The sequence below is a fragment of the Papaver somniferum genome, chromosome 4 (genome assembly GCF_003573695.1).
Source record: "Papaver somniferum cultivar HN1 chromosome 4, ASM357369v1, whole genome shotgun sequence".
In the NCBI taxonomy this organism is placed as follows: Eukaryota; Viridiplantae; Streptophyta; class Magnoliopsida; order Ranunculales; family Papaveraceae; genus Papaver; species Papaver somniferum.
In genome coordinates this window covers 125052611-125076752 of record NC_039361.1, presented here as the reverse complement: position 1 = coordinate 125076752, position 24142 = coordinate 125052611, and the positions used below count along the sequence as shown (strand labels likewise).

Sequence of the window (24142 nt, the reverse complement as noted above, 5' to 3'; positions counted from 1 at the left end):
ATTAAGGATTTTAGCTTGATTTCTAGATCTCTTTGCAATTTGCTTGCAAAAGATGTTAAGTTTGTCTTTGATGATGCTTGCTTAAAGGCTTTTGATAAGCTTAAAACTTTACTCACTACTGCCCCGATAGTCAAGGCACCTAAATGGAACCTACCCTTTGAGATTATGTGTGATGCTTCAGATTATGCTATAGGCGTTGTGCTAGGTCAGCGAGAAAACAAATTACTCCATGTGATTTACTATGCTAGAAAAACTCTGAATGATGCCCAGATGAACTATACAACTACCGAGAAGGAATTGCTAGCCATCGTGTTTGCCTTGGATAAGTTTAGATCCTATTTATTAGGTTCTAAGATCGTAATCTATACTGATCATGCTGCTTTGAAATACCTTTTGTCTAAGAAGGATACCAAACCTAGATTGATTAGTTGGATCCTTTTGTTACAAGAATTTTGTCCAGACATTAGAGACAAAAAGGGTGCAGAGAATGTAGTAGCAGACCACTTGTCTAGGCTAGTTGTTAGTTCCCCTAATAATTCCCTTCCTATAAGGGATAGTTTTCCTGATGAACAATTGTTCTCTGTTTCCCAATCACCTTGGTATGCAAATATAGTGAATTATCTTGTTACTGGTCGAATGCCTCAACATTGGGGTAAGCAAGATCGTTCTAGGTTTTTAGCCGAGGTTAAGCATTTCTTTTGGGACGATCCTTATCTGTTTAAGTATTGTCCGGACCAGATTATTAGGAAATGTGTATCTGAGAGTGACCAGTCTAGTATTATCTCCTTTTGTCATGAACATGCATGTGGGGGTCATTTTAGTGCTAAGAAGACTGCTGCTAAGATTTTGCAGTGTGGATTTTACTGGCCTTCGTTGTTTAAAGATTCCCATAGTCATTGTGTTTCTTGTGAGCGTTTCCAGAAGTTATGAACCATTTCCCGTAGAAATATGATGTCTTTGAACCCTATTTTAGTGATTGAGGTCTTTGATGTGTGGGGCATTGATTTTATGGGTCCATTTCCTATTTCGTTTGGTTATCTTTACATACTTGTCGTTGTAGACTATGTGTCTAAGTGGGTTGAGGCGGTTCCGTGTAAAACGAACGACCACAGGGTCGTAGTCCAGTTTTTGAAAGAGAATATACTTACACGTTTTGGTACGCCGCGAGTTATAATTAGTGATGGAGGTTCACACTTTTTTAATAGACCGTTTTCACTTTTAATGAAAAAATATGGTATTACCCACAAAGTAGCTACCCCATATCACCCACAGACTAGTGGTCAGGTAGAGGTCTCCAATAGGGAAATTAAGCGTATTTTAGAGAAAACAGTTAATCCAAATAGGAAAGACTGGTCGTCGAGGCTTACTGATGCCTTGTGGGCTTACCGTACTGCGTTTAAGACACCCATTGGAATGTCACCTTATCGTTTAGTGTTTGTCAAGGCATGTCACCTTCCTGTTGAGTTAGAGCATCGATCCTATTGGGCTATTAAGAACTTGAACTTTTCACTTGACAAGGCATGAGCTCAAAGAAATCTCCAGCTCAATCAGTTGGACGAGATTCGTAGAGATGCATACGATAGTGCTAAGGAGTATAAGAACAAAATGAAACTTGTGCATGATAGGAATATTTTACGAAAGTCATTTTCTCCAGGTCAAAAAGTTCTTCTATATGACACTCGGTTGCATCTATTCCCCGGGAAGTTGCGCTCTCGGTGGACCGGTCCTTTTGTGGTCCGTACTATTTTTCCTCATGGCGTTGTTGAGATTGAGACACCATATGGTAGTAGTTCTTCGAAGGTTAACGGTCAGCGATTGAAGCCCCTTTTAAAGCCTTTTCCTACAGGTGATGTTGAGGAGGTCTCTCTGGAGGACCCTGTTTACCTTGATTGACCATCGAGGCGATTTTGTATGTTGTATAATATTTTTGTAGGTTTTTGATGTTCTATGCTTCGGATTTACACTTGTTCTTTTGATAATCTACTTGTTGCAATAGTTTAGAATCAAATTGAACGGAAAAATTGCATGAATACAAAGATTGGATTAAATCACTTTAAACTTGGAAAATAGTGGAATTTTAGCCTCAATGTTCTTTTAATATTGATACCAACTTTGTCGGTGTTTGTTATAATTATTAGCGAGTTTTCTATTTAGTTTTGAATTTAAGTCTAAAGTTATCCTTCACAAGTTCGAGAATCGAATCACTTTTTACCACTATCTACAAATCACATCAATTTTTGGCGCCGCTGCCGGGGAAACACGATGGCTAGCAATTCCTTCAAAGCAGCATGATCAGTATAGATTACGATCTTAGAACCTAATAAATAAGATCTAAACTTATCCAAGGCAAACACGATGGCTAGCAATTCCTTCTCGGTAGTTTTATAGTTCATTTGGGCATCATTCAGAGTTTTGCTAGCATAGTAAATCACATGGAGTAATTTGTTTTCTCGCTGACCTAGCACAACGCCTATAGCATAATCTGAAGCATCACACATAATCTCAAAGGGTAGGTTCCAGTTAGGTGCCTTGACTATCGGGGCAGTAGTGAGTAAAGTTTTAAGCTTATCAAAATCCTTTAAGCAAGCATCATCAAAGACAAACTTAACATCTTTTGCGAGCAAATTGCAAAGAGGTCTAGAAATCAAGCTAAAATCCTTAATGAATCGACGGTAAAAACCTGCATGCGCTAAGAATGACCTAATATCTTTTACGGTTTTTGGGACCTGTAAAGTCTTAATAAGGTCAACTTTGGCTTTGTCTACCTCTATACCCTTTGAAGAAACGATGTGCCCTAAGACAATTCCTGATTCAACCATGAAATGGCATTATTCCCAATTAAGCACTGAATTCTTTTCCTTACACCTAGTCAACACTAATGTCAAATGATGCAAGCACTCATCAAAAGATGAACCAAATACTGAAAAATCATCCATAAAGACCTCTAAAAACCGTTCTACCATATCAGAAAATATGTTCATCATACAACGCTGAAAAGTCGCAGGGGTATTACATAACCCGAAAGGCATGCGTCTATACGCAAAGGTACCAAAGGGACAGGTAAAAGTGGTTTTCTCTTGGTCTTCTGGTGCAATAACGATCTGATTATAACCGGAGTAGCCATATAAGAAGCAATAGTGACTATGTCCAGCTAATCGCTCTAGAATTTGGTCGATAAAAGGAAGGGGAAAGTGATCCTTCCTTGTGACCTTGTTCAATTTCCTATAGTCAATACACACACGCCATCCCGTGGTCACTCGGGTTGGGATTAATTCAATATTATCAATCTGGACTACAGTGATACCTGATTTCTTGGGACAACCTGAACAGGGCTGACCCACTTACTGTCTGAAATTGGGTAAATAATACTCGCATCTAACAACTTAAGCACCTCTTTTCGAACTACCTCTTTCATGTCAGGGTTCAGTCGACTTTGCATCTCCCTAGAAGGTTTGGAGTCTTCCTCTAAATGAATCTGATGCATACACACAGTAGGACTTATACCCTTAATGTCTGCTATAGTCCACCCTAAAGCTTCCTTATTGTCTTGAAGTACATTTACTAGCCTACTTTCCTGATCACTATCCAAATCGGAAGCTACAATCACAGGTAAAGTCTCAGATGGTCCTAAAAACACATACTTTAGAGTATCGGGTAGTGGTTTAAGGTCCAACTTTGGGGGCTCTTCTAAAGAAGGAATTAGGGTAGTCTCAGAAACTGGTAATGGTTCGAACCTAGCTTTCCATCTATCAGTGTCTAACACGGGGGTAGAATCTAATAGAGAATTCACATGTTCAATAGTGCTATCGTCGTCAAAATCTAAACCAAAATGGGATAGACAACTTTCTAATGGGTCTTCAGACAAAATGTTTGGTAATGACTCCTGAATTAAGGCTTCTATCATGTTCACCTCTCAACACATGTGTCATCTAGCTCATGAGGTTGCTTACTGACATTAAAAATGTTCATCTCCATAGTCATATTACCAAAAGATAAACTCATCACACCATTTCGACAGTTAATGATCGCATTAGACGTAGCTAAAAATGGGCGACCTAAAATCACAGGTATCTGGTTCTCTGGGTCAGGGACAGGTTGGGTATCTAGGACCACGAAATCCACTGGATAAATAAACTTGTCGACCTCAATAAGAACATCCTCGATAACACCTCGAGGGATTTTAACAGACCTATCAGCTAACTGCAGTGTCATCTGAGTAGGTTTCATTTCACCAAGTCCTAGCTGTAAGTATACATGGAATGGCAGTAAGTTCACACTGGCTCCTAAGTCAAGTAAAGCTTTTTCTACCCGGAAGTTACCTATTGTGCAAGCAATGGTAGGAGAACCTGGGTCTTTGTACTTTGGAGTTGTGGTGTTCTGAATGATTGAACTTACGTGACTAGCTAAAAAGGCTTTCTTATGGACGCTAAGTTTTCGCTTTCGCGTACACATATCCTTAAGGAACTTGGCATAAGCAGGAATTTCCTAATTGCATCTAATAAGGGAAGGTTTATGGTAACTTGCTTAAAAACCTCCACTATGTCATTAAAGTTCGATTCCTTCTTTGTTGGTACTAATAGCTGAGGAAATGGGGCTCTAGGTAAAATCAGACCTTTCAGGAACCGAATTCACATCATCAGAAACTTTATCAGTCTCTTCAGCTACTGGTCCTGAGAGGTGAGATCCTGAGGGGTGAACTACAGTATGTTCACTATCGGGCATGGTTACCTTATTGTCTACAACTCTACCACTTCTAAGGGTTCTAACAGCATTCAATTGATTCGATGGTTTTGCACCTAATTCATGAACTCCTCTAGGGTTGGGTTGTGTTTGACTAGGAAACTTACCTTTTTCTCTCAAAGAATCACTTATCAGACCAACCTGGGTTTTTAACTCGGAAATAGCCTGACTATTTTCTTGTCCTATCCTGTTACTAGCTTGTAGACTCTGTTCTACGGATAACTGAATTTTGCAGTTTGCTGAGTTAACAAGGCGAGAGATTCCTCTAAACTTAGGATTTTCTTATCTGACTGATTCTGAAACTGAGCTAGTCCTGAAGGATTCTTAGTATAGCCAAAACCTGGGGGAGCATTAGAATTACTAAACTGACCTTGACTTTGGCCCTTAGACCACGAAAGGTTCGGATGGTTTCTCCAACCAGGATTATAGGTTTCTGAATATGGGTCAATCTTTTGACGGTTATCAAATCTAGTGTTATTATAAAGAGCATTGGCCTGCTCTTCAATATTCTGGCCTTCCCAAAAAGGCTCCACTCTACCACTAGTCTGGCCCACTTCTAAGGCTTCTAACCTTTTTGCTATAGCAGCAATTTTGGCATCTGATTCATAGCCTCCTTCTACCCTATTAACGTTTCCTCTACTTAAAAGAATTGTTTTCTGGGGTGCCCTACTATTTTCCCATTGCTGGGTTTTTTCGGCGATTTCATTAAAAAATTCCAATCGCCGCATCAACAGTTTGGTTTTCAAATCCACCAGTGCATAGAGACTCAACCATGGTCGTTGTGGAATAATCTAAACCCTCATAAAGGATCTGAACTAGCCTAACCTTTTCTAAACCATGATGAGGACACTGGGATAATAAATCATTGAACCTTTCCAAATACCTATATAAAGATTCTCCCTCTTGTTGTGAAAATGTGCATATTTGCGTCCTAATAGACGATGTTTTGTGCCTAGGGAAAAACTTATTGAAAAAGGCAGATGTAAGTTGTCCATATGTCTCAATTGACTCGGATTCCAAACTATATAGCCACGACTTGGCCTTATCTTTCAGGGAAAATGGGAATAACCTAAGTTTCAAAGCATCATCATCTAAGCCTCTAATTCTTAGAGTACTACAAATTTCCTTAAAATCCCTAACATGGTAATAAGGGTTTTCATTTTCTTTCCCTAAAAAGATTGGGAGCATCAGTAAGGTCCCAGGTTTCAGTTCATAGGGTGCCTCCGTTTCAGCTAACTTAATACACGAAGGACGAGTAGTCCTAGTTGGATTCAACAAAGCTTTCAAAGTTTCCATTTCTGGCGCTATCGGAGCAGCAGGGATTCTCTCCTCAGTCAAAGGACGTTCAAAAACAGACTCTTCAAAAGTCGGACTTTCTAGATTAAGGTAATCGAGACGCTTCGAACTACTAGGTTTCTGTTTAACAAATCTACCTAGTGCTTCTCTTTTACGTTCAGGCATACAATAGAATTTTCTAAATTGGAAGGGTAAGCAAACACAGATCAAGGCCGACTCAACCAAATCAAACCTATTGATTTCTAGCAAACAAAAAGCATGATGGCTCCACTTAGATTGTTTCTAGACCAGATTCTAATCCTTCTAACGGGAATTCGTTACAATTTAAGCAAACCCCTCTGGAATCAATCCGAGTTAATGTAAGTTGAATAGAGGCGAGGGAAGCTCGGTGGAGATTTGATACCCAAGGCCTCACCGGTATTACAAGGTGGCGCAGTCACGCATTCAACTTACAGAAACCGTCAAGAACTTCGAAGTATACTTAAAAGAGTAACCAATATTTTTCGAATGACTTTCCTGTTAAGCTCGTTACCCTATCGGCCTCGTTCTAGTCAAAATTTTAGGCTTAGGTTCGCGTAGGTTACGTGTTCCTCAAGCGGGCAAGAAGAGAACGGTGATGAAATCCGAACCCTTATCTTGTATGGCCAGGCCTTGCCCTTTACTAGAAAAGTAAATGTCCGTATTCAGTCCTCAACATATATGCATACGAAGGAGTCCAGTAACTCGCTGACAGGGGATTCGCGAGTGTTTAGAATCTTACCTCTCGTTCCAGACGGGGGATGAATCGGTTGTAGTCGACTCGGGCCACTGACTCCGATGTCTAGTGTACGAACCCAAGGTGCAGAAACAATATCGTAATTGTCCTCCTTCTCTGCAAACAGTTTATATTTAAAGTACCCTTCCGTAGGGTAATAATAAAAAAAATAATGTCCCAAAGTCCAAAAGTCCAAAACGAAAAAAAAAAAAATACAAAAATAATAAACCCTAATACAGTTTTTTTTTTAAAGAAAATAAACAAACCCTAAACTAAAATTGTCTAAAATAAAAGTGTATTATTTTCTGTTCTTTTTGCTTTAATCTTTAGCTCCAAGTCTTTATGAAATCACCAAACTCTTTGGCTCAATTTTCTTTATGATCCAGAACCTGTAGACACAACATAAATACCCAGAAACATAAAAAAGAACAAAAATTATAAAAATAAAATAAATCTAAAACCCTAAAAACAAGTCCGCGTCCGCGGCGCCAAAAATTGATGTGATTTGTAGATAGTGGTAAAAAGTGATTCGATTCTCGAACTTGTGAAGGATAACTTTAGACTTAAATTAAAAACTAAATAGAAAACTCGCTAATAATTATAACAAACACCGACAAAGTTGGTATCAATATTAAAAGAACATTGAGGCTAAGATTCCACTATTTTCCAATTTTAAAGTGATTTAATCCAATCTTTGTATTCATGCAATTTTTTCGTTCAATTTGATTCTAAACTATTGCAACAAGTAGATTCTCAAAATAACAAATGTAAATCCGAAGCATAAAACATCAAAAACCTAGGTCCAAGCATGCTCTATCAAAAGAAATAACAATTGCTTAACAAGAATCATTCAAACAATTTTCACTCAAGGAAAAACAATCATAAAAATAATTGCGATAAATAAATAAATAAGAATATACCACTTTTTGTTGGAAAAATAGCTTCCTCTATCGCCTCAGCAATGGGGTTTAGCTTCTCATATCAAAAACACACACAAAATAATAATCCATAGCTCAAAAAGGTGTTTTATTGAAGAAATTGCGTAACACAGAGATTTGCAATGTTGTAAGGGTGTTACAGACGTCACTGTTACAAGCTTCTAAGACTGTAGAAGAACGATAGTTTTCTAGTGTAGCACAAATGCGACTGTCTCTGTAGGTCCAATGTTCTTCGTTTTCTCCTTCTTCAGCAGCAACATCAGAATAAGGTATTTTTCCTGCAACTCGATCTCTGGAGCTCTGTGGTGTTCTAAACTTCTCCTAAGGTTTCATCCCTCTTATATGACTTATCCCCTCTCCTTTTATAGGCCACAGCTCGATTAAATCTCCCCCAAAATATTGGTTTATCTCCACAGCAAGTTTCAGAGTTTTCTTTCTGCCAAACTCTCTTCACGCGTATTTGACCTCTCCCAATACTTCCAAACTTTTTATTAGATAACTACGAATGTTGGGGAAGCTTTTCTAGCCTTTAATCTCCCTGAATTGTCGAAAAAAATACTCCAACAGAAACCCGTGACTGCAACACCTCTGTTTCCTTCTCCCGGCTTATCTAGTCCAACTCATTCGATCCAATCACACCTACCAGACCTGTTTAGTCATAACAGGATATATCCAATCCAAAGAGCCCATTGAATCCGGTCAAAACTCCAGCAAAATCTCGCCTGAAAATTCCGCTACAAAACTGAATTTGAATTCAGTTTTTTCGCGCCAAAATTCTGGTGAAGATAAAGGGTCCCCCCTATCCAGAGTAGGGGTGCCTTTAGCAGCTGCCTTAAGGGGTGTCCTTGGGGTGCCCCTTATCCAAACCGGGGGTCCGAATATCATTTCCTCCAGGTGCTTTAGACAACTTTTCGAGCCGATTTTTCCAAAAATGTTTATTGGCCAAAAATACCTATACACACATAAAACACCATAATAAGTACAAAAATGAGCTCTAACAATATATAGAATCGAGACAAATTAGACACAAAAATGTGTCTATCACGAACCGGCGAAGTTCTCAAACCCGAGAATTTCTGCTGGAGTTTGTAAACTCTGCTCGGTAACTTAAGTCCGCGAACCTAGTCTGCGAACTTGAGAAGGTTATATATCTGAAGATGATTTCTGAACTTAAACTTAAAAAGACTAAGGAATGCACATTGCAAACCGTGGCTATAAAAGTTCATGAACCGATTCAAGTGAATCAAATCATCTTTGTTTCAATTGTGTCTTGTGTAGTACATGAGATTTCCTTAAAATTGAACAACTCTCTAACTAGTTCATTTGAAGTCATTTGAACTAGTTATGGTGAAGAAGAACATGGTTGATATGAAATTCTCATATGGCTAACCTTTTGGTTAACTATTATTGAACCAACAAGTGCATACGTTTGGGTACGGGTAACAAACCTAGAAGCGTGCATTGTCAAGTGTGTATAACAAGCTAAGTTTTCGATCTAACGGTTGAGAAATATTAGCTTAAAACTAAATCAGGTTTTCATATTACGGTGAATATTGAATGCTTTGTTACTAAGCTAACATTGATTGCAAACCCTGATTTGAAAGACTATATAAAGGAGACATCTAGTATTGTGCAAAACTAATCCCCACACCTTAAGTGTGATACTAATTTGCGTGCTAGAGTCGATTCTCCTTTAACCTTTGGTTTTCTTCTTCTAAAACCAGGTTAACGACTTAAAGACTTCATTCGGATTGTGAAGCCAGACCGATACTACTTTTATCGTAGTTGTGTGATCTGATCTTGCATCTTCTATAGTACGAGTACAATCATATTGATTGGCTTGAGATTAATATCTCTGATAGGCAAGATATAAAAAGTAATCACAAACATATTCGTCTCATTGTTTGTGATTCCGCAACATCTTGTTTCGCTACCATACGATTAAGATTGTTGTGAGGTGATTGATAAATCTAGGCTGTTCTTCGGGAATATAAGACCGGATTATCGATTGGTTCCTGTTCACCTTGATTATTATCAAAAGACGGAACAAAACCTTTAGGGTTTATCTGTGAGAGACAGATTGATCCTTTGATAGATTTGTATGTGGGAGATAGATTTGTTTATTGTCAAATCCTGCGATTTTGGGTCCTAGAAACTCTTAGTTGTGGGTGAGATCATCTAAGGGAATCAAGTGCGCAGTACCTGCTGGGATCATAGGCGTAGGAGCATAATTGTACCTTGGATCAGTGGGAGATTGATTGGGATTCAACTACAGTCCAGCCCGAAGTTAGCTTGGAGTAGGCTAGTGACTGTAACGGCTTAATACAGTGTGTGTTCAATCTGGACTAGGTCCCAGGGTTTTTCTTCATTTGCGGTTTCCTCGTTAACAAAATTTCTGTGTCTGTGTTATTTAAATTTCCTCATTATATTGTTTATCTTTGTAATTGAAATAATACAGGTTGTGCATTAGATCATCAATTCGAGTAATCCAACCTTTGGTTATTGATTGTCATTGATTGATCCTTGGATATTGGTATTTGGTACCATCCAAGTTATTCCTTGTATTTGATTAGAACTTGCAGTTCTTGTTTGAGTAAATCAAATCAAGAAGAGATATATAAACTCGTTGATATACTTTTAATTGATTGAGTCTTGTTGATTCTCTTAAAAATATATTCGAGTTTGTCCATACAGATTGCTAAGCGAAATATTGGGTGGTGTTGTTAGACCCCCGCTTTTTCAAAAAGCATCTGAATTGAACTTAATTGTTGGTTTTAAGCCTGCTATGGATGCTTCAGATATAAATCATCCGCAATTTGCGGATGATCTTATTGTCTTTCTTGATGATGATTGTAATCATATGATAAATCTCAAAAATATGTTGCTAGCATTTGAGTTGGCTTCTGGCCTAAAAGTTAATTTTAAGAGGAGTGTGATGGCAGCTGTGGGGAATGCTTCTCATGCTAAAGAGTATGTTGGTCTTTTTGGATGTTATATAACTTCTTCCCTATGGAGTACCTTGGTATCCGATACGGAAGTAAATTTAAGGCAGTTGGTGTGTGGGATGTGATTATCCGGAGGTTTCAAAAGAAATTGAGTACTTGGCAGAGAAAATATTTATCCAAAGGAGGGAGATTGATGTTATCAAATCTGTTTTATCTTCTCTTCCAATGTATTATTTTTCTTTATTTCAGATGCCAGCTTCAGTTGAAAAGCAGTTAAAAAAAAACCGTGAGGATATTTCTTTGGGGTTCAAGCAATAACAAGCCTAAGAAGACGGTCCGGCTACGATAGGAACGGACGCATATTTTAAGTATGAGGCCCCTCCCATCTAGCTGACACGTCATTCAAAAAAATTGCCTTTCAGTTAATTATTTATTTCCATGTTTCATTCAAATATTAAAAAAGGTGTAGTGTTTCCAAGGAAGGTAAATGTGTAGGTATTAAAAAGTTGAGAATAATGAATAAGGCATTGCATGCCAAATGAATTTGGAGGTATGATAATGAGAAGCAGAGACTCTAGAGAAAGATTGTTCATTTTAAGTTTGGTGGAAATAATGAGTCTTTTCCCCTAATTCTACTAATAAGCCTATTGGGAAGAGTTTGTGTGCAGGAATTTTGAAATGCAATGATGAAGTGAGGCAGAATACTACCGTGCAAGTGAATGTTGGTGATAGAGTACTTTTTAGGAAGGACTCATGGATGAATGGGAAAGATTTGAAGTCTTTATTTCATTTTTTATTCAAGTTAGGTATACTGCAGGATGCAACTATACAGGATTGTTTAAGCTATGATGGTGCAAGCTGAAATTGGCTTTTTGTAGACAATTGAAAGATAGAGAACTGGAAGATGTTGCTCATCTTATTAATGTTATTTAAAATTTCAACATTGGCATGGGTGGTGACAGTAGATTATGTCTGTAACGATCCTTTTGGCTCGTCAATGCTATTAGACCAGTCAAGAGACGAATTAATCGCTAATGATTCGATTACTTACGTATATTTTAATTAATAGAACTTAATATAACAACGATCTAGATATGAAATTAGTTCCATCGGATAGATCTCAAAAAGTTATGCAAAATGGAGTACTCGAGCATGTCATTCGGATACCGGACGAAGAAGATATCGTCAGATTTGTTTGTGGAGAAAATTGTCTTTTTACCTTAGACCGTCCCGGGCTGCCCATATCCTAAATGTTGGGTGGCGTAGTAAAACCATTTGGTTTTATCCAAAACGTGTCGAAGAGAAAATCATTTCTCTTTTCTTCTTCTCTTTCTTTCTTCTTTCCCCCTACTTCTCTGTTCTTTGTCTTCTCCTCTCTGATGTTTTCAATCTCAGAGATTTGGGTTCTTTTGCGTTGGAATTTCATAGGAAACTTGCCATCTTGATGATTTGAGAAGGGAGGTGAAGATGTTGTTGTTGATTTGAGTTCTGGAAGAACTTAATCGGTAAGCTTAATTAGGGTTCTTAATTCATTGTTATTTTTATATGAATCGAGTTTGTTTTGGTGAATTGTTTCTTGGGTTCGTTGTTAATTAGGGTAGAAAGGATTTCATAAGGTTTAATTTTGGGTTCTTTAGGAAATTGAGATTCGGGTTAGGGTTTAGTAAACTGAAGAGGTAGAATCAGGGTTCTAGATTTCGGTATTTTAGATGAGGATGATAAACTGAGAAGTGGTGATTGACGTTGAGTTATTTATTTAAGGTTCTGCAATGAAGAAATGGAAATTAGGGTTTCAGTTCATAATTGGGAATCAATTGAAAAGTATTGGAAGAAAGATGAATTGGTGAATTAGGGCTGTTGTTGGTGATTCAGAATTAGATTTCTGTGACCAGAAGATGTTAACGATGGGTGTTGTTAAGTTTAGAGAAAGGATTGTATTATAGAGCATTGTTGATGAAGAAATTGAAGTGGTAGTAGTGATGGTTGAGAGGTTGTTGAACTAGTTGGAGGTTACTTAGAGTGATACTGCAGATGATGTTAGTTGGAGTTTAGGGTGTTGGAACTGATAATGGTAATGATGTTTGTATGTTGCAGGAAGGAGATGATTTTGTAATGAAGTGACAAGGGTTATGGCTGCGCAAGTTGAATTGAAGAGTTATATGAATATTAAGATATAACAGAGATGTTGAATTATAAGAGGAACAATGTTGTTGAAACTGTTGTTGCGGCAATGCAAGGAGGAATGACAAGCGATTGTGACAGGGTGTGTTAGAATGATGTATATGAACGCTTAGATTGCAGCTGATGATACTGAGGTTGACTGATGGCGCAGGGGTTGAGATTAAATCACAGCAATTGAGGGTTGAAATGGGGTATTGTGTGACTGAAGTTGAGAACAAGATAGATGGAGTTGTGTTGATGTAGCTGTGAAGTTATGTGGTGTTGCTGGTGTGGAGGCAGTATTGGGTTTAATGAGTTGTTGTTCAGATGTTGGTGAAGTTTCGAAGAGTACTGTGTTGTGCTGCTGCTGTTGGAGTTTGGTTGTACAGGTGTAGTGTAAATGGAACTGGAGTCATAGTGGTGGTGTGTTGAACTGAGATGCAGAGCATGGAAGAAACCAAGATGGGATTGATGATGAACTCAGCTTAGATAATTGTTGGTATTGTTGTAATTGAGTTGTTTTATGAAGATGAAGATGCATGATTCTAGCCTATAAAATATGTGTTGAACTGAATAAGGGTGGAAATAGATAAAGAAGGATAGAGGTTTGATTATGACATTACAGATGGATTATACAAGTTATAAGCTTGTTGTAGTTTGCCGAATTAGAAATATGACGTTGTTAACACAATTGATTGAGAATCAAGAATAAGAAATAGGGGTTGTGTTTGGTTAAGCTGAAGGGTTGCAAATGAATGTTAGAAATGCATTTGTTGGTTTAAGTTTGTGTTATGTTTGATTCTTTGGTATGGAAGAAAGGCCTTTCCAATGGCCTGTACCTAGTCATCCCAGTCAGCTGTCAGCTCAGCTGACTATGTGTATCTGACAGAGTTGAATCGGTTCGACTCTGAACAGACTTAGTGGACCTTTACAGAGTTGAATCTCCTGACTTAGACTTAGACTTAGACTTAGACCTTTGACCGAGACTTGGACTTTGACCTTGAATATTGATGTTGACTGTTCGTTGACCATATTAGATCGGATGTTGACCGTTAATGACCGTTAGTTGACTCAAATGGACCATGCCTTAAGTTAATGGGCTTGTTTAGTGGACTTGGGCTTAGGACTAGTTTCCTATTTTGATGATTTGGACCGTTATGGTTACGAATTAGCCTTTGGAATCCTTCGCAGAGTTGTAGATGTTCGTAATACGTATTTGGTGGACTATAGAACCAACTTAATTAAATTACTAAGGTTCTATAATTAAATTACTAAACCTTTAGATGTGCTAAAGTCTAAAGATAGATAATAAAAAAGTGTGGAACCATAAATGGGCTTACAACCATTAGATAGTTCGCCTAGTCTATAATTAGAGAATTGTATGAGATTATGCTATGAGTCTTGTGTGAGCTTTTTGGCTAATCTCTTAGAGGCTTGTGTGATTAACAGTTAACATTTATTAACAACGATCGATTCAAAGGAATAATCGGTGGATTATGGATCTCGAGGTAGGCATGGCTTGTCATCAATTCAGGTGGGAACTCTGTAACCTTCTTGTAATCATTAAGCTTTTTTTATCTTCGAGCATGAGGAGACTTTACTCTCTGTGTGCATGAGTACTTTGATGTACTATTCTTGTATCTTTGAGTATGATGTATATGTTGCATCTGTATGTACGATGTTTGTTATGATGTGTTTGTGTGTGATATGCATTGTGAGATTTCTCTGCGAGGAGTGTATGTGTTTTCCCACGGCTCTTAGCTAAGTTAAGTATGCCGGTACGCCATCCGGTTGAATATTATCTTAGTAGCGCGGTACGCCATCCGTCATAGTATTATTATAACTATTTCATTTAGTAGAGCGGTACGCCATCCGCTTGAATATTACTGCTTATTAAGATAGTAGGGCGGTATGCCATCCGTCGGAAATAATATCTAGTATGGAGGTACGCCATCCGTCTTGATATTATATATATTATTTTATTTGAGAAAAATCACTCTTGTGCATATTATGCTTGTTTGTTTAACTTGTTGCTTCTTGATACGTGAATTGATGAATGTTTATTTCATCATCGTTTCTTTAAATTACTATATTCCTTTAGAATTGTGAAGCATGTTAGTGATTACTTGAGTGTTATTTGTTTTCAATTGGCACCTCTTTGGGATGATGTGCTCACTTGTTCCCGCTTCAGTTTTTCAGTAATCAGAAGAAATGAAGCGCTCGAAGATACCCGTTTCGTAGCTTAGAGTTTTAACGAATCTAGTGTTGTTGTGTATCTTTTACTACGTACATGTATTCTTTCTTTTTATGTAAACAACACATTATTATACTCATATCACTCGAAAGACTTTTCATTTATATAATATTAGAGAGTTTGGGTTTGTTTGTTAGCACTTTATGTGAATATGGTTCTTAAGTTTGATAATCTGGATTGGGTGCTTCTTTTAGGTTGTAATCATATTAGCTCAACAGGTTTAAGAGTTAGGGCGTCACATTGGCAACAGAGAAGAAAGCCTTTCTCTGTTTTAGAGTGTTTTTGTAAAGCTTTAGAGGTAGATGGCTTGATCTTATTTCCTTATAATGCCCATAAAATCCAAAAATTTCACAAAAGGTAATCTTCTTTGTGTGGACTTTATGCTACAATGCTGCTCCCAATCTGGATACTTACAAGAACTCTATTCTTATTAATGGTTGTTACTTTGTAAGAAAGCTGGTGAATCAAATCACCATATCTTCCTACATTGTGAAACCATCAGGGAGATTTAGTAGTTTTTCCTAAAGAGTTATAATCTCAGCTGGGTTTGTTAGCAAAAAGTTAAACAATCAATTTGGGAATGGAACAGAAAAAAGGGCTCTAGCAATAGTATCATAAGCAAAATTTGGAACATCATCCGTTTTGCAATCTAGTGGTCTATATGGACAGAGAGGAATGCAAGATTTTTAATGGGAAATATAAGTCTTTGGAGGAGATCAAAAACATTGTTAAGATATTTATTTACAACTGGTATTGCGGAACAAATATTTTTCAAGGAGTGTCAATTGAGATGGTTTTGTAAAATTGTGGGTGGTTGTTATGAACTAGTTTCATTTGGTTTTCATTTTTGTTTTGATTTGGCTTTTTCTTTTCTTTAAAAACATGTTTTGAGGCATACTGAATAATGACAAAATAGGATCACTAAATAAAAAACACCATCACCCCTTATCTACCATTTTTGATAATGGCATAACTATCCTTATTTAATTAGTATTAATGATTATGATTAGTTTTAATAATTATGATTAATTAATAATGTTAATTGTTGAAGGGTGAATATGATATTTGTCCTACCCGTCCTAGTCACACCTAATGACAACACTTTATAGGAATAGAATGAGAGAGAACTCCCTTCTATTATACTATGTACCTCCTTATATAGATTCTCCAAAAACCCTTCCTTTTGTGACATCATGCCCTATGTCCTAAACCTCCTTAATTAATACTAATGCCACCTCTTCTCTACTATAACCTTCTCCTTTTCCATTAATTCCCTCCTAATCCTTTCTTCCCCGTGAAAACTTCTTAATGGACTTGGGCTTTAGTCCCAAGTTCCCATGTTTCATGTTGGGTTGGCTTCCCTTTAGGGGTTCCCTAGCCCTTCTAAGGGGTAACAATTTTCATGTATCAACATTAATGATTGAATAAGTTAAGTTGTTAGTGTTATATTAGTAGAAAAAAATATGATTTTTGAGTGAGAGAGTGGGTTTTTGAGAAACGAAGAAGAAATGGAAAACAAAAAGTAGGGTTTTTGAGATTTAGGGGCTTTTTGTGATTCAAATGATCCGGGAGAATCTTCATCCCGTAAAGACATAATATACAACAACTACAACAATGATCCAGATATGACCAACTTTTTAGATTATGAGAATGATTTTGCTCAAACTTTAACTGAACCTCAACCTAAAACTCAAGATGATGGTTTTTATGAGCCAAATCCAGAAGACGAATACATTAATGAAGAACCATCTGCTAATAATACACAGGTATACTCGTATACGACGTCTAATCTCTCTTTTTTAGATTCAATTCTCCAAAAAATTGAATTTTTCCAAACTTCTTCGGAGTTCGATACTGGGTTCGGCTGTAATATAAGAGCCGAACTTTACGCGGGAAGAACGGTTCGGCCATTATATTTTAAGCCGAACCCCATAGTTTTTAAAAAATAAATATGGTTCGGCTTGTTCGATCTCTTTCAGTGGATAGCCGAACCTATTGTTTATATGTTTTTTTTTTGAGTGACCGCGTATCTTTCGGCTCACACTATGTCAGCTAAACATTGTGGTGTAACTTCAATTTTTACCCAAGTCAGAAGTTCGGCTCTAAGTGTACGCCCAAATTATTAGCCGAACTTCTAAAAGCTAAAGGTCCGTCTTCTGTCTTACATTTCGTATGAGCCGAACCTAGCTTTACTCTGAGAATTTCCCAGGTTCGTCTCTCTGGTTCTAAATTTTCGAATTATCCGAAACTTTAGTTAGTTTCTTTGTTTGAGTTATCTAACCACGCCGTATTCTTGTAGATCATGATTGTTGAACCTCAACCAATGCACGATCAACCTTCGGCTGTGTTAACACTATTTAAGAAGATAATCGAGATCACTTCCAAAATGACTTGGTAGGTAACAAATTCAGTGATGTCTTACTTATATGTTAAAAGTATATATACAAAACGTTTTTCTAAGTATATATATGACCTTGTGTTCCTGTAGATATGGGGAAGTAAAGCGGAAACACATGCTTGGGCTTATGAACATGAATTGCTAATAAATTGTGTGCTAGTGACCGGGAAACAAAGCCAATGGAACCGGGTTGAAATGGTTTGTGAGAGAAGCGGCAAAGACGTTGATAAGCATAAAAAGGGTTCCGTGTATATTGGGAAGACGGGGAGAAAGTACAAGACCAAGATGAAGAAAAGAGAATGCCCTTCAAGATCGTTTTCAACTATATATAAGAGAACAAAGATGAAAAATATTGGACTATGAATAAAAAGGCAATCATGAGAGGGGTCCAAGAGGAGACGAAGGGGTGGTATCATGTGATGGTCTAAAGGATAGAAGAATCATTCTTGCATTTGTTTAAGGATGTCATTTTATTGGCCTCAAACTTAAGCCTGGATGCCCATTACCTCCTTTGAATTGTGAAGTATCTTGGCCGGGATTCCAACATAATTACTCGATGGATTGGAGTGAAAACTACGCGAAGAAAATGGACCTTTGGAAAGCTTCATACATCTCGCTTATGAAAGATCAAGTAATTGTAATGACGGATGAAGAGCCAAGTGGAGATTGAGGACGAGGTAAATGAATCCACGGTAAAATTAGGAAGTCCATAAAACATAATATGAAGTCTAATTGGAATTGTCATATAAGATCGTTGTTGTTTTTTTTTTTGTGAGGATGAGGTAAGATTATAAATGACATACAATATATCTTCAAATACACCATATGAATGAATATTTCTTTTTTCTTATTTATGTGTTTGTTAATAACTGACATACAAGTTTCTAATTATGGGAAAGCCGAACCTCAATGCAAAACTGATACCAAAGTTACAGAGAGAGGTTCGGCTTAAATTTAATACACCACTTTAGGCCGAACCTCAATGCAAAACTGATACCAAAGTTACAAAGAGATATTCGGCTTAAATTTAATACACCACTTTAAGCCAAACCTAACTACTTCTAAGAAAACTTGTGAGAATTGTCAGGTTCGGCTGAAAACTCAAGGATTCATTTTCAGCCGAACATGACATATCCAACAAGTTTTCTTGCAAGTTGTCAGGTTCGGCTGGTCCTATAATTTTGATTATGAGCCGAACCTACATATATTTTTGGTAATTCCATTAGTTTTCATTCATAATCATTTTTATTACAAAATAAAATACACACTACATAATATTAAATAGTTTAATAAAATCCAAATACGGGTTATTAGAATCACCTACGTTTTTTGAGGAAGTCCTCAAGGATGCGGTATTGAGTGTCATATTCGAAATCCTTTCCCCTCTATCGTCTTCATTCCTCTCGTGACCGCTCTGTTTTATCAATGGTTTCACCCTTAAGTCGATTTTTCCTTGCAATTCGAACTAAAGCAATAAAATATTCAAATTGTTTTCTTATATCAAACAATCGACAAAATAACGCGGCACAATCTCAGTTGTGAGGGTTCTCGGTGTCGGAGCAGAAGCTTTCATGAATTTCCCCCAATAACTCTGACTCATTATACCATTCATACATCTTTCTTCACCCCTTTTTTGGATAATATGCTACATAATGTGTGTATAGTGAGACATCTTCGTCTAAAGTAAAGTTTGGAGTATGAACTTCCATTTATCCAGATATATGAATAAAATATGGGCATGTCTAGTGGGTATATATAGAATCTACGTGAGTAACGACTAGTTTTTTCAAAAAAATAATCGTTCCTCGAAATCTATGAATTTGAAAACTAAGGTTCGGCTTATAAAGCAAGTTTTCGAATGGGCCGAACCATGGAAGTTCAACTCATGAGTCACATGTTCAGATTAGGTTCGGCTCAAAATATAAATTTTTATATCAGCCGAACCTGCTGGGATTATGTAAAACTACAAGTAGCTTGGTTCGTCCCATTAATAATCTTCACGGGACAGCCGAATCTAACATTGTTAATATAAAAAACACAAAGCAAGTGGATGATAATCTAAGTTATAGTCTTCTAGATATCCTAACAGTCTAACCTCCCATACATCAGAGTGATAGCTAACATTTAAACCGGAACTACAAGTCAAAGATAAGCTAACATTTAAACCAGAAATCTAAGTTACAATCTTAAAAGTTAAACTAAAATCCAAAACATCAAAGTGCAATAACAAAACATATTCATGCACCACTACCTCGACGACCACCTTCGCGACCTCTTTTACCACCTCCACAATCATTTCCACGACCTCTTTTACTTTCTCCATGTCCTTCATTTCTTCTACTTCCGCCTTCATGTTCATCACTGGTATCAGATGCATTACCACCTCCATTTGGGCCTCCGTGTTCTTTCCGGGTTATCTTCATTGACTTTTTATTTGCACTGAAGGATTGACCTATGCGAATGACCTCTTCCAATTCTTTGCAGAACCTTGTTGCTCAGCCACTGATGTCGTCTGTCTGCAACTAATTTTCTTCTTCATTTTCTTCAACAATTTAGTTGCCGACCACAACTAATTTCATTTCAAACCAAAAATTAGAAAAGAATATACTTTCATATTTTATAATACTTTTAAAATAGTAAATAAAGACATCACTTACCACTATCGTCATTGCCTCGGATACACTATGGATTTTTTTGTCAGACGCTTTCTTTGCCGCAACTTCCTTTGCTTGTTCCTCTGCAATTTCAGCTTCGACAAGATATTGACTTTCTATACTAATGATAAAGGGATGGGAAACTTGATTATACTAATCCATGTACTCATCTACAACTTCACAAGGATTTTGACGCAAACTCTCTAACCCCTCCCAACTCAGCATGTTGTTATCCATTTCATTCCAATGACGAAGCAATGGCTCATGCTCATATTTTGGTTTCCATGAACCGGTGGTACTCTTTGTGCCTTTACTTCCCTTCAACAACAACTTGAAATTTTAGTTATCATCAAATGATACTGTTTCGATAAATCCAAATTGGCGGAGTACTCGACGAGGATCGAAAATTACACACTCGCTTGGATAGAACAACGGTCCGTAGTACGTCCCCAAAGGCATATCTTCGTCTTGAACAAATTCATATTATTCTTCTTCTGTGTTATATGGTTCAAATTCAACATCGTATCCATCCAAAGAGTCTAACTTTTCTCTTAAAGAGATTATCTTTTCGGGCTTATCCCTCTTCTTATGGTCTTTGAACTCATATTTGGCCGAAGTTGGAAATGTATCATCCACCACCTCAATTGGTGTGCTTAATTTCAACTTAGGGAAGTGATCATATACCCAAACCTACATTAAGTGCATAGTAAAAATCTTAAACTACAGTATAAACCTTGAAAATACAGACAAAGGTTCGACTCAAAAATGAATTACCAATATGGGACGAACCTGAAATTTTCAGAATAATTACTTTTTTATTTTCAGATTCGGCTCAAAACTAAATTGGTATTATAGGCCGAACTTGACACTGTGATCGACTAAAACTAGAGAGCAAAGTACGTGATCAGGTAACTTAAAAATGGAATTAAAGTTATTGAGGAACACCTGAAAGAGACTGAAGTTTCCTATAATGTTTCTAGAGTCTAGCATAGAGGTTGTACCAATTGAATTGATAAGGAATGCAACACAAGCAAATCCCCAAGCGTACTCATGATACTTTGGAAGATCTTTTAATAATTGGAGATATTGAGCACTAACTTTGTTGCCAGTATGGTCAGGAAATATAATTCGGCTGAGAATGTACAACAAATAAGAAGCAGCTAGCGGTATGGTTTATTTTGGTCGCGTCCATCACCAACCCATCCTTAACTTTCTGTACAGTTTGTTATCTGTGCCACGATGCACATTATCCAACTCTGTAGCGGCAAAACAAAACTCCAACTAGGTAGTATCGCGATCCCAACCAAGAAATTCTTCGGCTAACTTATAATGTTGCTCCCAATCCAAATCAAAATATTCATCATCTACACTTTTCCCATGTGATCTAAGACCTATAATCCTATCATCGTCATCAGGTGTGATTGTTATTTTGCCGAATGGAAGATGAAATGTGTAAGTTTCGGGACTAAATATCTTAGTAAAGACAGACGCGGTCACTGAATCACAACTCTTTTGTTCATACTGAATTTCTTTCCATAAACCATAAAGATGAACTATAGCTTGAACCTCATCGACCTCATTCTTCAAATCCCAAATTGGAGCCCTTTGGTGTCTCAAATTTCTGATCGCACGCCTATGATCCGGAATCTCATAGATTCTCTTTGCCCACGACTTATTGTAACCAATCAAAACCTTTCCTTCATCTTGAGGAAGACCAAGTATTGGGGCATTCATCTGGGTAGGTATTACGTAATCATCATCGAGAATATGAAGCTTTGTCTTCCGTGGTTCAGCAAGTTTCCTCTATTTTACTTGTTTTTTTGGTTGTGGTTGTGGTGGTTCTTCTTGTTTATCATCCTCAACGACTTGTTTTCCATCCCTTTGGTCTTTGTTGCTCATCTTCTTCATCATCTTCATCTCTATTTTTGTTGTAGTCCTCCTCCACTTCCGGTCTCTTTGGTTGCAGTATATTTTCCTTGTTAGCTTCACTTCCCTGAACTTCTCCTTCTGGATGTATCTCTGTCTCTCCATCCTATGTATCAGAGATTTTAGTTCCCCTTTTACGTGCACCCAAATTTTTGTTGCCTACTCGAGGTTGGGGATTTTCAACATTAGAAGGGGTTACTTCCATAAACCTCTTCTTCTTGTCATTTTGAGTTACAACTCTACCACCATCACCTTTGGTTTGTTTCCTATCACAAAGAAGAAAGTGTAATCAACACATACGACATACTAGGTTCGGCCAATAAAACAAAGTTCGGATAATGTATATATATTAAATTCGGCTTTAAATAACATAGTTCGTCCTATAACCAAAAAAAAAAAAAAAAAGATGTTCAGCTTAAAACCTATAGAAGTAAAATCGGTCGAACTTCATTTAACAACAAAACTGTGCCTGAGTAATATGTTCGGCCTGAAACAAACATAAGTCGAATGAGACGAACTTCACTGTACACCAGGTTCGGATCAAACCTAGAATACTAATTTGGGCCGAACTTCGTTGAACTACAAGTAATAAGTTCGGCCGAAAATAAAGAGAAGTCGAATGAGACGAACTTCACTATAGTACAAGTTCGGCTCAAAACTGGAATACTAATTTCGGGTCGAACTTCGTTGAACTACAAAAATTCATTGAACTACAAGTAATAAGTTCGGCTGAAAATAAGACGAACTTCACTATAGTCTGAGTTCGGCTCAAAACGGAAACCTAATTTTGGGCCGAATTGTTCTTCCACAGAGCAAAAAATAAAGAACAAACCTAGGTTTGTCTCTTTTTGTCGCAAAATTTTGGGCCGAATCCACTTCTGAAAACCCTAAATTCATCTAAGAATCATATTCTGTCGATCAAACAGAGTAAGCACAACCAAAATCAAGATGGGTTTGTATGAAATACCTTCTAATATACATTACGGGGTATTCGAATCTCGATTTTATGAATCAACGCCCCTCGACTTGATTTTTTCTTCACTTGCCCTAGAACTTGCTTGATTGTATTGCAGTCCAACATGCGTGTCTGGAAGTAGATCTATGGCGCAGTGTTTCGTTCTACTCATCTTTCTAGTTTTGATTTTTAATCAACGATCAAAGATTTTTCATCGAACGATTAATCGGTCTATGGAGGGGGTTCGGCTGCAAAAATGAAGAATAAGAAATGTTGACTGATTTAGTTTTAGTTTAGGTTTTAATTTAGTCAAAGGGTATTTCGAGTAATCTGAATAATTTTAGTTTAAGTATTTAATTAAATTGAAGGTCATTTATGTAATTTAATCTAATTAAAGGATGACCTAGTAATTTTGGTATGAATAAACACCCTTTATAAAGATATCCTAGATGGCATCATAATTTGTAGCGCGTTTGGATACAAGTCTGTTTCTGACTCTGCTTTTCCAGAAGTCGAAGTTAGAAGCAGATGTCAGAAATAAAACTATTTTGCTTCACAAAAAATTAACTTTTCGACTTCTAGAAGTTGTTTTAAAATCTAACAACCAAAGTAACTTCTGACTTTTCAACTTGTAGAAATCAAAACACTATTTCTGATGTGCTATCCAAACAGCCTATTAGTATGGCTTGAAAAAATTCAGTATGCCTCGAAACAAGTTTCTTTCTTTATTAGTATTTCCAAATACTTCTTTTTATACTTTATATTGGTTTTGTTCCGCTTTTTTTACCTTTTTGGTAATCAGCTGATCTTTTTTCAATAAATTGTGCCTTTTTTGAGTTAAAAAAATAGGTCAGTTAGGAGATCTCGACTCCCGTGGATCAAATAATCAAACCATTTTTATAGTAATAGTATTTTCATACTCAAAATAAGTCTTCTGTATTAGATTACTCAAACTAGTATATATAGTCATGATATATAGACCGTACGTACATAGATATCACAGAATCAAGAGTTAGGTTGGTTGTTATGCTGTCGAAGCAGCATCAAATTTAGATGGATCAGAATCAACGCTACACGATCGAGGTGCTATTGAGCTTAACTTTGACAAATGACAATGCTGGT

The 24142-nt window shown here is 37.0% G+C and overlaps 1 long non-coding RNA gene and 1 pseudogene across 1 annotated transcript; both read left to right on the top strand.

Annotated features, from left to right (window-relative positions):
* The first annotated feature begins 5572 nt into the window (after positions 1-5572).
* LOC113276775 lies at positions 5573-5672 on the top strand (annotated as a pseudogene).
* Positions 5673-12029: 6357 nt separating this feature from the next.
* LOC113274246 lies at positions 12030-13615 on the top strand. The gene is made up of 2 exons (XR_003322893.1): positions 12030-12178; positions 12768-13615. It is a non-coding gene; the product is annotated as an uncharacterized LOC113274246 (long non-coding RNA).
* The last annotated feature ends 10527 nt before the right edge of the window (positions 13616-24142 follow it).